Source organism: Schistocerca nitens, chromosome 4 (genome assembly GCF_023898315.1).
Source record: "Schistocerca nitens isolate TAMUIC-IGC-003100 chromosome 4, iqSchNite1.1, whole genome shotgun sequence".
NCBI classification, from domain to species: domain Eukaryota; kingdom Metazoa; phylum Arthropoda; class Insecta; order Orthoptera; family Acrididae; genus Schistocerca; species Schistocerca nitens.
In genome coordinates, this window is record NC_064617.1 from 564,909,372 (window position 1) to 564,926,569 (window position 17,198).

General features: G+C 44.9%; 1 protein-coding gene across 2 annotated transcripts in view; it reads left to right on the plus strand.

The window, feature by feature from the left end:
* The window catches only part of LOC126251867 (supervillin), a 695,256-nt gene that overhangs the window by 431,631 nt on the left and 246,427 nt on the right, over positions 1–17,198 (plus strand). The window lies entirely within an intron of this gene.

The following is a 17,198-nucleotide window of genomic DNA, read 5'->3' on the forward strand; positions in this document are numbered from 1 at the left end:
CCCACCATTGATAATATAAAAAGAGAATCGCTGAAGTAGCTGAACACCGTAACGAAAAGTGACTTCCAGATCCTAGATTGGGAAAAGCGTTGGCACAGGGGGATTATATCTGAGGGGGGACAAAGTTTCTGTTGATGAGTGAATAGTTGCTTTAAGACAAACAAAAATTCCATTACTTTTAGATTACACGGCGTATGTTGTGTTTAAATACCAAGTGATCGAGTAAACAATCTGTAGTAAAACTTGTAATAAGCGTCAGTAATCTTCCAGTACGCCACGAAGGGCCGTGTGTGTGCCTTGTAGGACGATTGCAGTGCTAAGTGTCGTCGGTGTGACTGCTGGTCCGAAAGCGGACCCCGAGTAGCGCCTCGCCTGCACGAGTGTCTCGGCGGTGCACGTGGCCGCTTATCTGTGCCGGCAGGCAAACACGGCTGCGCGCTCTCACCGGCACCGGCGTGTGTGTGGCCGCGATGCGGCGCTCGTACGCACGCGCACGCAGCCGCTCCCACCCTCACCCCACACAAAAACCACCCACCCACGCCCACACACGCTCTGACTTAGCGCGCGGGCGCCCCGATTGTTGTGTTGCTTCCGCTTTGTGATGGTGGTACACTACGTCACGCGCCAGGGAAATCACACACTGCTTCCTGTGCGAGCAGTCGTGAAAGATGGTGGTACACTACGTCACGCGCCAGGGAAATCACACACTGCTTCCTGTGCGAGCAGTCGTGAAAGCAGGGACGGACAGACAGTCTGTCGCAGTGTAACAAGGTCAGCTGTGTAAAACCGTGTGCTGGACCGGGATCGCACCCGGCAATGCGGGTACTGCTCTCACGAACTGTGCTATCCAGACACGACCAACGACCCCCCCCCCCCCCCAACCCCCCGAGCATGTCTTCCACCAGACCCTCCCTCCCATTGCCCGTAGTTTGCTAACAGGATATTGCGGAAAAACGGTTTGGTCAAAGTGTGGGGGCTACAGATTTAAACTGTGCGTCGGTCGCAATTTTAATGTATTCGGTTTCAAAGCAGCATACATACTACGCTGCAGCGTGAAATATTCATTCTGGAAGCTTAAGAGTGTACCATTTACGATGGGAGGGGAGGGGGGGAGGAAAGGGGGCGTTCAATAAGTAATGCAACACATTTTTTTCTCGGCCAATTTCGGTTGATAGAATGTGGGATTTGTTTGGGACGTCGTGGAATATTCCCGCTTCAGCCACTATAGTTTCATGAAGTTCCGATAGATGGCGGCGTTGTACAAAATGACGACCGTAAAGGATGTGCGTTCCAAGCAGAGCTGCCATTGAGTCTCTTTTGGCAAAAAACCAGAGGGTCGCGAATGTTCATAGAGTTTGCAGAATGTCTACGGATACCTGACAGCGAACAAAAGCACGGTGGTCGGTGGGCGAGGCGTCTGTAACCATCTCAAAAATGTCGCGCACACGTGTCCGATCTCCCACGTGCCAATCGGCCGGACACAGCTGTGACGCCAGCAATGCTGAAACGTGCGGACGCTCTCATTTGAGATGATCTACGGATCAAAATCAAACGCCTCGCTGCTCACGTCGGTTGGACGTCTCTCTCGTCAGTGCTGACACACTCGTCCACCAGTTGAGATACTCAGAGGTGTGTACTACTTCGGTTCTTTGCGGAATTTGCGCCTTCCGGCTTCCATCTGTTTGACCCAATAAAGGAGGCACTCCGCGGGAAGCAGTACGTGGATGACGGGGAGGTTATTGGTGCAACAAGATGTTGACTCCGATGTCGATCAGGAGAATGGTACCATACAGGCGTACAGGTCCTCCCAATAAGCTATTGCAATGCCGTCGCATTGAACAGAGATTTTGTCGAAAAACGGGGTTTTGTAGCCGAAAGAGTGGGGGAAAATTATTGTAATGGAATCCTGAACCAAACCAACCAGCTTTCAGAAAAGAAAATGTTTTACATTACTTACTGAACTCCCCTCGTATACACACCTTCAGTTGGTGTTGTTCTATCTCATTAATGTAACCAAGGTGACTAAAGTATTGTAACACGGAAATATTCGACCAAGGGATAGTTAATTGAAGAAAAGTGAGTTGGATTTCAAATTCCAGTGAAGACAGTTACAGACGATGCAAAAACCCAGGAGTACATGGATGGAGGACGCAGTATTATTGATAGGATGCGTAGGAGATTGAAAAAACTATTAAAAAGACTCCTACACTACACTCGCCCCTTCTGCTTTGGATTATTGCTGCGCGGTATGGGTGCCTTAGGACTACCGAAGAGCAAAGAAAAAGTTCAAATAAGTGCAGCTCGTGTTTTATTGTTGCGAAATAGAGGAGTATGTGCCATGGATATGGTAAGCGAGTTGGCGTGGCAGTCATCGAAACGCAGGCGTTTTTCGCTGTGACGAGATCTTCCACAAAATTTTAATCACCAACTTTTCCCTCCTAATGCCAGAATATTTTGTTGATTTCCTCCTACATAGGGAGAAAGGACCACTGGGATAAAATAAATCAGATCCCGAACGGTAGGACTTCGATATTCATTTCTCCCACTTGCTATTTCAGACTGAAACGTCCTAGAAACCCTCCGAAAGCGATTCTGTGAAACCTCTACCAAACACTAAAGGGTGAATTGCGGAGCCGTCCTGTAGCTATAGGTGTACATCGGCCGCGACATTGCTGAAGGAGGCATCAGCATTAACGTAAGGAAACTACGGCAAGCTGTTGGCCCGGCGTCTACCTGAGCGTGTCAACAGTGAGGCCGCCTCGCTAGGGGAAACAGTTTCATTCGTGACGATGAAAAAATTTCCGCCAATCTGTTTGGCCGGCTATGGGAGCAGATGTGGTAGCGGTAGCTTCCGAAATTTCGTCACTAAACTGTACACCAGTCTCCTTTGTTTATTGCAAAACTGTCAGCAGTATTCCATAGTCAGGCTGTTTGCCTCTGGTAGTGATGGTCCGTCGATTGTGTGGGAACATTAAACTCAGCGGTCGTCATGGTGCTACTCAAGAACAACTTTCTACCTGTTTCACTTCCACAATAAACCGTAACAGCGGAAGCGCTACAGCAGCAGTCATCACATGTGTACGCACTTCTGAAACACATAGTAAACACAGTACGCTGACGAAAGAACAGACGGCTATTTCGTTGCATCCCACGAACAGCCTTGAATCTGGGCCACTACTGTCGGTGTCGAACTAATCACTAAAAACTTGTACTTCCTCCCTCCCATTTCGTGTTTACCTTGAATTATTTTCGTGTTTTGCGTGAAATTTTAAGTCACGATGCTATGATCTTCCAAGGCAATGACCACAATTTGCTTCTGGAAAAACAGTTGCAGCGTTTCTTTTGTTTTTAAGTATATATGAAGAAAGCGCTCCTGCCAGAGTATCTCAACAGAAAATAGAGTATTGCATACAATAATCACGCACTGCTATAATTGCCAGTCTCGCGCAATGTTCGAAAGTAATTAGAAAAAGCATCTCTATACGTGCGCCCAGAAAAGTGACGTAATGCGTTGGTCATGTAACCTAAACTTTGGGCTTCCGTTATGTAACAGATGTTGCCAGTACCAGTTTGAGTAACCCTCCCTTTGGTTTGCTGTCCTTGGTGCGGAACTGAACTCTCTCTCTTTCACTATTACGCGGATCCAACGCCACAGTGACCCCTTATACTCGTTATCAACACCATGAACTTTCAGTTGTTCCTCGTCATCGAACATTCTCTCTCTCTCTCTCTCTCTCTCTCTCACACACACACACACACACACACACACACACACACACACACGTACACACGTTTTAATTTTTGTTGTGTTTTGTTTTGATTTGAGGTTCCCCTTGCTTCTCAGGCGAAAGACTGAACTGGATATCCACTCCAGATTATTCGTTATTGGGAGCCCCTCTACCCCTTCCCAGCTTAGTGAAATATTTACTGAAGAGAACAGAGTTGTACAACACTCCAGCCTGATCTTTTGAGTAATGTGATGGAAGTTATTTGACAGACGTTGACATATTTTCATACAGACATTATTTCTGCAATAAATCCTTTTTATTTATAGTTACTTAAGTTGGTGTCTGGCTTCTGTTACCCTCCTTTGTAGCTTACCTTTATACATGAATCGCTGTATCTTCTCACCTTTACGCATTCGTTTTGTTTCTCCTACTTCCACCCCCCCCCCACCCCCCCAACTCCCCCCACTGCTCCTAGTTGGAGGCACCACCAGTGCGCCATGCACTTTCAATTGTTTCTCGTCGCTCTCTCCCCACCTCCGCGGCGCCTCCCCAGTTGGCACCTCCACTCCATCAATCCTTGCCTGACATCCGAAACCGCCATCGACGGTCACAGTTGGGCTTCTGCCCTAGCTGCCTGGCGAACGCTTCCGTGGAACATCAAATTCCGTGACCGTCGCTCTTTGGTAAGTTACACGTGCTTCAGTAAAATTCGTTGTTTGCTAGTATCGTCTCCCGCAGTTAATTCCCACAAGCAACGCCACAGTACGAACTACGGTGAACAATAGACGGAGAGTTGCTGGAAGCGACGTCACGTAGATTCTGCTAATGAGCAATAGCAAAAATGTTTAGGGGCCTTTTCTGGCTACTGACACAGATGTCTGCGATTCGAATTCCCGGTGACTACTTCGAATTCTTCTGTGGTGGAAAGATCTGTAAAGGGGCCAACTCAGCTTCGTGAGGCTGCTTGAATAAATAAGCAACGAAACTGACACGCACACCGCTGGATTGGCGTCAGATCGAAAGATAGACACTATGCTGGAAACTACACGTGATTTACTGTGGCGAGATCGGTAATACAGGGTTTATAAAAAAGAATCACCAGATTTTTAAAAAATGGTAACTATTATGTTATTTGAGGTAGGTGCATGAACAATGTACTGTTGGAAAGACCAAACTGTCGAGTTTTACATGGTCCCCGCTACGTAGCAACAGTGTGCGCCCCCCTCCCCCCCCCCCCCCCAGTTCTAGTAAAAATGGTGTCGAAACAACAGAAAGCGTTTTGTGCTCTACGTTTTGCATATTTTTGTCAACCCCAAATCCTGTATCATTTCAGTGACACTCTCTCCCATATTTTGCGATAATACAGAACGTGCTGCGCTTTTTTGAACTTTTTCGATGTGCTCCGTCAATCCTATCTGGTAAGGATCCCACATCTCTCAGCAGTATTCTAAAAGAGATTGGACAAGCGTAGTGCAGGCACTCTCCTTAGTAGATCTGTTACATTTTCTAAGTGTCCCGCCAATAAAACAGTCTTTGGTTAGCCTTCCCCACAACATTTTCTGTGTGTTCCTTGCAATTTAAGTTGTTCGTAATTGTACTTCCTAGGTATTTAGTTGAATTTACGGCCTCTAGATATCACTGATTTATCGTGTAACCGAAGTTTAACGGATTCCTTTTAGCACTCATGTAGATGAACTCACAATTTTCGTCATTTAGGGACAACTTCCAGTTTTCGCACCATTCAGATATCTTTTCTAAATCGTTTTGCAATTTGTTTTGATTTTATGATGAGTTTATTAGTCGATAAACGAAAGCGTCATCTGCTAACAACCTAAGACGGTTGCTCAGATTGTCTCCCAAATCGTTTATATTGATAAGGAACAGCAAGGGGCCTATAACACTACCTTGGGGAACGCCAGAAATCCCTTCTGTTTTACTCGATGACTTCCGTCCATTACTGCGAACTCTCTGACAGGAAATCACAAATCTAGTCACATAACTGAGAAGATATTCCATAACCATGCAATTTCACTACAAGTCGCTTGTGTGTTACAGTGTCAAAGGCTTTCCGGAAATTCAGAAATACGGAATCAATCTGAAATCCCTTATCAATGCACTCAACACTTCATGCGAATAAGGAGCTAGTTGTGTTTCACAAGAACGATGTTTTCTAAATCCACGTTGACTGTGTGTCAGTAGACCGTTTTCTTCGAGGTATTTCATAATTTTCGAACACAATATATGTTCCAAAATCCTGCTGCTTATCGACGTTAATGATATGGACTGTAATTTAGTGGATTACACCTACTACCCTCCTTGAATTAAATTCTATTTAAATGGAAAGGTGAACAGTTATAATGTGAGAATATGGGGTACGGAACAACGCCATGAAGTTGTACAACATGAGAGGGACTCCCCAAAATTTAATTATTTTGTGCAGTTTCACGGGAAAAGGTGTATGGTCCATTTTTCTTTGCCGAGAACACTGTTACAGGAATGACATATCTGGATATGCTTGAGAACTTTCTTTTCCCACAGTTGGAGACTGATTCGGACGACTTCATTTACCAGCAGAATGGGGCCCCGCCACACCGGCATCTGGGAGTGAGGGAATTTTTAAATCGGGGGATTACTGAACGATGGATCGGTCGCAGTGGATCAAAACATTCAGCCTTACATTACTGGCCTCCAAGGTCACCAGACCTGACTGTATGTGATTATTTCTTTTGGGGGTTTGTAAAAGACTCTGTTTATGTGCCTCTGTTGCAAACAACAACGAATGAACTGAGACATCGCGTAACAGCAGCTGTGGAAGCTGTAACTCAAGACATGCTCGCTGCAGCGTGAGAACAATTTGAATAGGGCATTGACATAATGCCGTGCATTTCAATGGGGGCATATTCAACACCAATGAAAATGTGTGAAAAAAAACTTTTTGAGTTTCCCGTTCATCAAAAAACAGTCATTGTGCATGTTTATTAGTTTCAGAAATATAGACTTGCCAAATCGGATGATTCTTTTTGATACACCCTGTATTTTCCGACCCTTCTTCATAATCAGCTATAACGTAGAATTCCACATCGGCTCTTTCCTTTATTCGCCAAAATGTAAACCCTGTCTCGTGTGTTATGTAATAATATGTGTGTGAATTCCTAAGGGACCAAACTGCTGAGGTCATCGGTCCGTAGACTTACACGCTACTTAAACTAACTTATGCTAAGAACAACACACACACACACACACCCATGCCCGAGGGAGGACTCGAACCTCCAGCGGGAGGAGCCGCACAATCCGTGACATGGCGCCTCAAACCACGCGGCCACTCTGCGCGGCTCGTGTGTTATAGTGCGAGGTAGTTTCACTTCATGTAGAAGTAGCTAATGGGCTACAGGCTAGTAACTGTGTGGGTAACTAAAAAGGACCTGAACTGTACTATGAATGGCTACACACACACACACACACACACACACACACACACACACACACACCAAGTGCCACGTGTTCAGATAGTGCTGCTCACTCATGTTGTTGTTTCTCCAAAAAGTTGTTATTGTTTCCTATCGCGTCGTCTTCCTTACATGTTACGAACCAAATATGCGTTGTTTATAACCGTTCGGATGGCGTCGATCTAAGAAGCAGACGGCAAAAATGGCTCTGAGCACTATGGGATTTAACATCTGAGGTGATCAGTCCCATAGAACTTAGAACTACTTAAACCTAACTAACCTAAGGACATTACACACATCCATGCCCGAAGCAGGATTCGAACCTGCGACCGTAGCGGTCGCGCGGTTCCAGACTGTAGCGCCTAGAACCGCTCGGCCACATCGGCCGGCAGCTGACGGCAGTTGGGGTAGTCGAGTAGTACTAAGAAAATGAAGCGTGTGACTTGAATGTACATCCCAGTATTTGGCATTTAATCGGTGAAGCTGCGAACGTCTAAAACAGCTTTTTTCACCAAGTTGCATTTTTTTTCAGTGCCGTGTTCGTGTCATCGACGTTCTTCCGTTAGCAAGTGTTTTCGTGTAATATGACGTACGCTTTCATTGGACGCAAGGGGACTCTAAGAGAAAGTCGGCCTGTTTTCTGCTTACGCTCGTCGTTAACATTGAAAGCTTCGAATTGTATTTGCAATTCGTTGACACAGAATAAAGCAGGATGTTCACAGTTATGTTTCTTTTATTTTGTGACTTTCTTGCTGACATAATTGATTATTTGTTACCAAGGCTGAGAAATATGAGCATTCATAGTTTTGTTTCGAAGACAATCGCTAGTGCTCTGTGTTTAGTGAACGTATCAAAACACAGAGCTGTTATCAGTACACGTGTTAAGATGCATGCTGTTTCTTCTTGCGGCTGAATCTTTATTTCTCAAATCAGATCTAGTGCCTACAGTCTTGATTTCCGCATTAAAAAAGCTTTTTCTCACAACGGAATTTCCAGTACGTTCATCATATCCAGGCACTCATTGTTAATTTCCGCCTTCGAAGTGTTCTGCTATCTAACTTCCTCCTCCTCCCAGCTTTCCGACGCACCCTCCGTGAGTCGCAGTCATAACTTCGTTCCTCAGTGATGTTTGTGAATCTCTTGGCTCTGTGCGTAATGTACGTCCTTTGCGTACAACGGAAAACCCGCATAGAGCGTTTTCTCATTTGAGGCGGAAATGACAGATTGAAAGAGGAATGGCTAAACTTTGGAAGTAGACCATACTCGATCACAGAACTTCCAGCGACTTCGATGTCTCATAGCGTGATGTCCTAATACCGACTGCAAATACCTTTTTAAGTTCCGCTTCTCAATTCCTGCCTCTTTGTCAGTTAACACCCTGCGTACAGGTTTTGGGATTGACTCAAGGAATCGGCGAACAATCTCTGGAACTTCATGGCACCACCTGACTTGCTATTGTTGATCAGACATCGGTGTTGAAAATTTGTGCTATCACCATTCGAGTTTGCTCCTTTTCAGTTGGGCGCGACCCTGTGCGTTAAGACATCAGCTACAGAGATTCTTATTTAAATAGAATGAAGTCGTTAGTTACATTGTGGTAGCTCTGTCGGACGACTGTGGGGAAAGAAATCGACCGTGGCTTTGTCCTTCTGGGACTTGATTTAGATCAAACAAATTATAAACCAGGATCTCCCGAAGGAAATTTTAACTGTGCCCTTCAGGGAAACTCTTCCAGTGCGCCATTCCACCCAGATATTACATAAGGCTTTTCCGCTTACATTGACCATACAGCCAGCAGTGTTAATCTAAAACTTTGAGTTAAAGTAAAAATGACAGAGACAGCTTAACTTTGTGGATAGTGCAATATCTGAGGAGATTACACTGGGCACAAGTGTATTTTTGCAGTGGTCTCATAAGGATTTGAGTCTACATGTACACAGACAAGTTCTTAATTTTAAAAGTATATAAAGGAACAGAAATTTGAGTCGTCATATACAAATACAATAATTTAAAATATACAACGAATTGTTCTAACCGGCTTGTCTCCATACAATTACTTGATCCACGTGAACTTCAATTACCAAGTTTAAATCTGTATTTTAGCTTTAAGTATTCCGCTATCAAATTGTGCTTATTTACATCTTATCTGTAGAGTAAGGAGGTATCAGTTGTAGGCAGGGGAAAACCCCCTTGCAACAAGTTTCCTTTACAGCAAATCTTGTGCTTCCTTGTACTCGGTACATGGCAATATTACGTGATTCAGATCTACCACTTCAGTTTTTCATCCTGATCACAACGTACAGAAACTAGCATTTTTATTCGATGCAATTGTGTGGGGTAATATCCTTATACCAGACTCCTACGAATGATGGTATGTCGCATGACGCTTACTTATCTTCACATAGCCGATCCATGGTAGAGGGGAGACGTTCTGTTGTATGGCCGCCAGGTGTCTGCCCTTAACGCTGCTGGGGACATGCCATTCACGGTTCCAGACATGGTTAGCAGCTTTCTTGGTTGTAGGTTTGAAATCATTACGATGAGTTTGTGTTACGGCATTACCCGTCAGTAATGATCCTCTTTGCTAGGTAATAGACTATGTCTTTGCGCAAAATTCCATAATGTCATTTTATCCATAGAAAGTGGACTTGAAGTCGTTACACCTTGGTGCTGTAATGGTCTACAGTATTTCCACAATGTATATCTTAGTCTACTTGTCGAATTTTGCATTTAATTTTTGCATAACGCTTTGGCAGTCCGTGAGTAACAATGGAAATGTCTGTGTTCCATAATAAATGGCCTCCGTTATGACCCATGTATTGGTAGAGTTTCATCTGTACGTATCCGTGTGATTAACTGGATCAAAACAGTCGACGTAACTATTATTGTTGTTTGGTGCCATTGCTAATAACACTTCTTTAAAATCTCGCTGGCGAATATTTCATGTGTGTCCTGTTCACGGTGAAATAAACATTGCGCTAGATGTTTCTCCGCGTTCGTTGGTACCTCGTGTTCCCAAGTTCGTGCTGTCACCTCGCAGCATTTTTTCATATAGCCATCTCATTGTTCTAACACACTGTCGTCTTCTTCACTTGCCATGAGTACACCGTTCCCATAGATAGGACAATCTTGTTTATCGCTGCTTTTCCGCCCCTACATTTCACAAAAGAACACAAAGCAACTTCACACATTTTCGCAGTGCTTGTGAACGACAAGACCACATGAGCACTACTGGCAGGACAGAGAAAGCAACCGTTTAACGAGATTTGAAGCAATACCTACACGAGTTGAACATTTAAAACGGTGACTGGCAAAGAAATGAAAACTTTCAATGTGTGCCTAATTGTGTCATGGAAGGTAGAATAACAGCGAAATTAGTGCTACGTAAGTAGAGCGTATTTCCAGTGGTGTTACAACATATGCTGTACGGACTACCAATCGCAGTGTGTGTGTGTGCTGAGCTTTGCTTGTTTGCATTAGGGTGATGAACAATGTATAGTGGCTAGAGGCGCTGCCTACTAACGTGGAGGCCCCGGGCTCGATTCCCGATGACCTCAGATTTTTTTTTCTGTCGTAAAGAAGCCTGGAATGGAGTCCACTCACCCTGGTGAGGTCTAATGTGTAACCACACGGTAAAATAAGCAGCAAAATTGACGTGCAGTCCGCCGAAGTGGTACCAAAGGACAAGGCTTGCACCAGGTGATTTGTTAACGCAGTGAATTGCATACCCGATGTTACTCGAAAATTTCGTACCGGAGTAGCATGACAGTCTCATCGCTGTGTACTACTTCGGCTGCAGTCACAGTGGCACCGATCACGGTGGCTTCCACCGACTACCGACATCGGCCGAAGATGTCCGATCTTTTTAAATCAGTACGCCACTACTTGCACGGTCACAATCTAGCCGATCTCATCCCCCGAATGTACAGACTTCGGAAAACAACTGTCGAAATCCAAATCAGTTTGCTTTCTTTAGCCATATTAGCCGACACAACACTAAACGTGGATTGTGAAAAACGGATAGCTTTGGTCAGAGGAGGAGTCTGTGGCATCCTTAGGATAAAAATGTAATCAGGATATAGTTCGGAATCTATGGACTGAAGTCGGAGGTTTATTGCAAACAGCAAGTAGGCAAATTCTGTATCGGAGATCGTAGGTGTCAATTACAACCTCAAAAAATTGTTCAAGTGAGAAGGGTTGTAAATCTTACGCTTAAAGCTACTGTAGTCGATCTTCTTCGGGTTGTGATAGGAAGATATTAGCTGTCTACAAATTATTGTTATTGCTTACTGGCGTTTTTTTGCCAGTGAGGTGGTGATACTCTTACATGAAGTGGTTTGCAAATGTATGTTTTTCCACTTTTCAGTGCTTTAGGTGTCCAGAATATCTTATTCCCAATTTTGTTTGTCTTAAGCACTATACTGAATGACAGTCACTGAAGGTTAATTGACGTATGTCTGCTCTTCCTTAAATAAATGCAGGGAAACGGTGCGATCTTGAAAGGTCACTGCGAATCTTCTGGAGTATGTAACAGAACGTTTCTCCCTTGATCTTATATATTTGTAACATGTGACTGGTAACTCCAGTGAATGAGGACAGAGTATACAGTACTCGCCCTTCTCGAGACAGATATAGCTCATTCACAAGCATCTGGCATCTTATTATAAGCAAAAGCTGCATTGTAGCACTCGTCTCCGAGCACAGAGGCGTTGCGGTATCCACTCCACCCTCGCAGCTTAAAATCTAATCTACTTTGTTTACAGAATAGATTGTAACCTAATCTAACCTCCCTAATCACCGCAAAAACTGACTGAGGAGATCGGACACATTAGACCAAGCTGTCGGCCGATGTTATCGGGCGACCTCTGGCCACGGCGTCTGACGACCGTTGTCGGTGCCACTGCGAACGCTCTCGCACACGGCGTAGCTGCCACGAAGACTACAGGAGAGACGCGGATGCTCGGCACTCCGTATGCAGTACCGAGCTCGCGTGCGTGCGTAGTAGGTACGCGAGGCAGGCGGCGGGCGAATGTGTGCCAGGGCAGTATGTTACTGTCGCACGCTGCCACTCTTACTCGCGTCCGCTCGCTCTCCTGCGTCGACGTACCATTGGTCTGCGGTCGCATGGTGGTACATCACCTATATGCAAAGACTGGCATGACAGGGCTAGCCATTAACGCTTCTTTTTACAGCCGCCTCGAATGTCAATAAGTTTAAGACATTTCAATGCGTCTCTCTCTTATGAAAAACATGTTTAGCTCTGTCACTTGTATAAAAGTGCTGTACCTCACGCGTATTGTTTGTTTTCTGCAGGCACACGGCAATTATGAGAAACAGAAGTGAGGACTGGAACAGTGTCTCTAGAATAAAGCTACACTTGATAAATGAGCCGTAGTACCTGCAAGTATCTGCAACACAGATCATTTGTGTAGAATGCAAATACGAATTTAAGTCGCTCTGCCATTAAGAACTATTTGTAGGCTGTGGATCTAATTTTCCTTGACGTGACCTGAGCGCCGTTTCCGGGCGACAGTTTTATTAATGGGCAAAGAAATAGGGGCAGATGGAGGTGGTGGTGGTGGTAGTAGTAGCAGTAGTAGCAGTATGTAAACAATTTGAGGGCGCCAGATAATGGAAAGGGCGGAGAGGTATGAAAGGATCGAGAGGTGTTTCGAATTGACCTGCGTTGAGCAACTACTTCATAAGACTTCTCTCATCCTGGTATGGACAGACTTGTTGCTATATGCAGCCACTCTTGTTATGCAAAGTGAGACAACGCAACGAAAGTATAAATTGTGTTTTTTGTGACTGCTTTGTATTGCTCGTCAAAGAAACAACAAAAAAGGAATCGCGTAACTATTGAGAGGTATGTGACTTAAGAAAGAACCAAACGGAAAAAGGTAATTCACTATAGAATTTCTCTTTATCACAAATTTATAAAATGATGGCCGGTTGTACTACATGTGACGAATTATTCCTTGTAAGAGTATTTGAATGGTGTTTTCTCTGTCACTTTCTTTTGTTTACACAGCATCTACTGCAAGTAGCAGAACTTTGTACAAACAGTATTTTTTTCTGTCTCTTTTAGATCTTAAAGTGATTAAGTAATTTAAACTGCTCACCATTTCACAAATGTGGTGTCACAACAAGTAAATTTTATGTTGAAGATTAAAATCTCTTACTTCACATACTTCACCATGGAAAGCATTATAAAAATATAAAAAAATAACTGTTGAAAAATGTCATTTACTTCATTGTACAGATGCGTTGATGATCACAACAGACGAATAAAAAGCCGGAACTGCAATCAGGGTTAAACAAAAAATGGTGAAAATTTGGAAAGGGGGAGGGGGGTACGGCGGGGGCGATGACTGCTCTGGGCGCCATTTACTCTAGGTATACCGCCATGTTCTTGTGATCTTGTAACTTTACTTGTCTTGTTCGTGATTCAGCTTCAACAGAAATAACCAAAACCTTACTTAGACTGCTTTTATTTATACTTGACAGGCTACCTCACAGTGTGTGGTGGAGTTTACTACTTTAACACTCCTCCCTTATCAGTTTTCTGTTCCATTCGCGGAAGATGCGCGGGAAGACATCGGTTATTAAGCCTTTGTACGAGTTCGACTTTATCTGTTTCTGCCGTCACGGTAATTTCGCGATATCTACATGCTAGGAAGTAGTGCGTTGCCTGGCTCTTCATGAAAAATGCGATTTCACAAATTTAACGGCAAATCTTTCCATCAAGTACACACGACCTCTGTGGCTGCGTCTGCCACTGAGGTTCGATGAGCGTTCGCACGACGCTCCCCCACTTACTTAACAACGCATTACGAAACCTGCAGTTTTCCTACGGATCTCCCCTCCTGCAGAGGTCACGCCGACCAAGGCGGGACAACGCAGAGACACTGGACTCGTATTCGGGAGATGGGTCGTTCAAATCCCTAACGGTTGTCAAATTTTAGGTTATCGTGATTCCTCTAAAACGTTTTAGGTGAATGCCGGGATGGTTCCTTAAAGAGGGCACGGCCGATTTTCATCCTCGTGTTTCTCCAACCCGAGCTTGAGATCTCTAACAACTTGGTCATCGAATTCGTCCCGTGTATATAAACAGCACAGTAACAGTTCCAGGGTGATGAACAGTGCTCCACTGCCGACAGAACGAGGGTTTTCCGAGCTACAGGGGTTGGACAAAAATGTGGAAAGACCGCGGGAATGTATGTTCGAACATAAACGCAGATGCTACCCGACCTGCAGGTTGCACTGGCGTTTTTGACCACGAGTCGCGCGTGTGCAATGTGCTCAAGACGTGTTGCGAGTGTCACTCGTGTCAAGCAGTACTGTGTGTACTTGAGAGTGCACTGTGCCGGAACAAAGTGAATTCGAACGTGGGCTCTTACAGTGGATGCTGCTGTAACAAGGTAGCCGAAGTGTTTTGACGTTTCAAGAAGCGCCATATCGAAGATTTATAACGCTTTACAGGAAAAGTGTAAAAAAATCAGCCGTTTAAGTCACAAAGCGGACGAATGTTTCTTTTGAGTGATCGTGATGGACGGTCACTGAAGAGCATTGTGACGAAAAATAAGAGGATGACAGCTGTAAAAGTCACTGTAGAACTGAATGTTGCACTCGCGAACCCTGCCAGCACCAAAACAATACGAAGGGGATTGCAGGCCCTGCTCGAATTCCAAAGCCAATCATCAGTGATACAAATGTCCGTCACAGGAAAGTGTGGTGCCGAAGCCATAAAACCTGGACCATGCTGCAATGGAAGTAAGCCATTTGGTCGGATGAGTCTTGTTGCACACTGTTTCCAGCTTCTAGCCGCGATTACGTCCCAAGCGCGAAACATGGCGGGGGTTCGGTGATGGTTTGATCACCCATATCGTGGTATTCCATGGGTCCTATGGGGATTCTCCATTGTCGTGTTACTGCCAAGGATTATGTGATCATTTGGCTGATCAGATCCATATGCTAGCACGAGGGTCTCCCCTGGCCACGACAGTTATCAGGCCTTAATATCATCGAGCCTTTGTTTACTTTGGAGAGAGCGGGCGTGATCGCTATCCACATCCATCATCGTTAACTGAACTTCCCATTATTTTGCAGGAAGAATGGTATAAGATTTCCTTGAATACCCATACAGGATCTGTATGTAATTTCGAGGTGACTTTAAGCTGTTTTGTATACCAATGGTTTTTCTACACGGTATCAGGCATGGTAGTGTGATGTGCCCTTAGAGATAACATATTTTTGTCCTCCTCGTGTATCTCCTTCGTGGGTAAATAACATTTCCATAAAATCCCCCAATGATTCTGGTCCCTACTCACCGCACAACTAATCTGACGTGATGTCGTCGTTATTATACACTGCAGCGCCAAAGAAACTGGTATAGGCGTGTGTATTCGAATACAGAGAAATGTAAACAGGCAGAATACGGCGCTGCGGTCGGCAACACCGATATTTGACAAGCGTCTGGCGTCGGTTACTGCTGCTACAATGGCAGGTTATCAAGATTTAAGTGAGTCTGAACATGGTGTTATAGTTAGCGCACCAGCGACGGGACGCAGCATCACCGAGGTAGCTCTGAAGTGGGGATTTTTCCGTACGACCATTTCACGAGTGTACCGTGAGTATCAGGAATCCAGTAAAATATCAAATCTCCGACATCGCTGCGGCCGGGAAAAGATCCTGCAAAAAACGCGACCAACAACGATGGAAGAGGAGCGTCCAACGTGACAGAAATACAACCCTTCCGCAAATTGCTGCAGATTTCTATGCTGGGCCTTCAAAAAGTGTCAGTGTGCAAATTATTCAACGAAACTCAACGATATGGGCTTTCGGAGCCGAAGGCCCACTCATGTACCCTTGATGACTGCACGACAAAGCTTTGCGCCTCGCCTGGACTCGTCAATACCTAAATTGGACTGTTGATGACTGGAAACATGTTGCCTGGTCGGACGAGTCTCTTTTCAAATTGTATCGAGCGGATGGACGTGTATGGAGACAACCTTAGGAATCCACGGGCCCTGCACGTCAGCAGCGGATTGTTGAAGCTATGGAGGCTCTGTAATAGTGTGGCGCATATGCAGTTGGAGTGATTTGAGACCCCTGACACGCCTACAGAAGACTCTGAAACGTGACATGTACGTAAGCTTCCTGTCTGATCACCTGCATCCATTCATGTCCACTGAGCATTCCGACGGACATCGGTAATTACAGCAGGACAATGTGACACCACACACATCTCGAATTGCCGCAGAGTGGTTCCAGGAACACGCTTCTGAGTTTAAATACTTCCGCTGGCCACCAGACTCCCCAGGCATGAACATTCTTGAGCATATCTGGGATGCCTTGCAACGTACTGTTCAGAAGAGATCTCCACCCCCTCGTATTCTTACCGATTTATGGACAGCCCTGCATGATTCATGGTGTCAGTTCCCTCCAGTACTACTTCAGATGTTAGTCGAGTCCATGCGTATCGTGTTGCGGCACTTTAGCGTGCTCGCGGGGGTCTTACACGATATTAGGTAGATGTACCAGCTTCTTTGGCTCTTCAATTTATATCGCTCCACTTACATTTTTCTAGTTATTTAGTGGTTGTGTCTGTTTTCAGTGATTGATCGTCAGCCTTATAATCGAACAGCAAAGGAGCTCTTCACCTGTTTATGCCCAAAATGTAATTTCTTTTTACGCCTGAGATCAACTGTCAGACCCCACTGGTCGTCTTCCATTTCGTCACTTTTCGCCTCAGCCGTTCTATAGGAAACAACATCGTCTGCGAGCGGCCCATCGAAGTTTCTGAGTTATCTAGATTACATACATATATTTTAAATAGTAACAACCCTATAACATACCCTTTGGGGGATGCCATTTAAGAGCGATGCTCCCTACTAAACAGAGGTGGGTCTCGTCACAAAGCTGATCTGATATTCCGTAACGCAATACTATGCTCACTAAAAGACAGAGCGGAACTTTGCCGAATGCGTTCCTGAAGTCAAGGAACACGGCACCAAGCTAGACC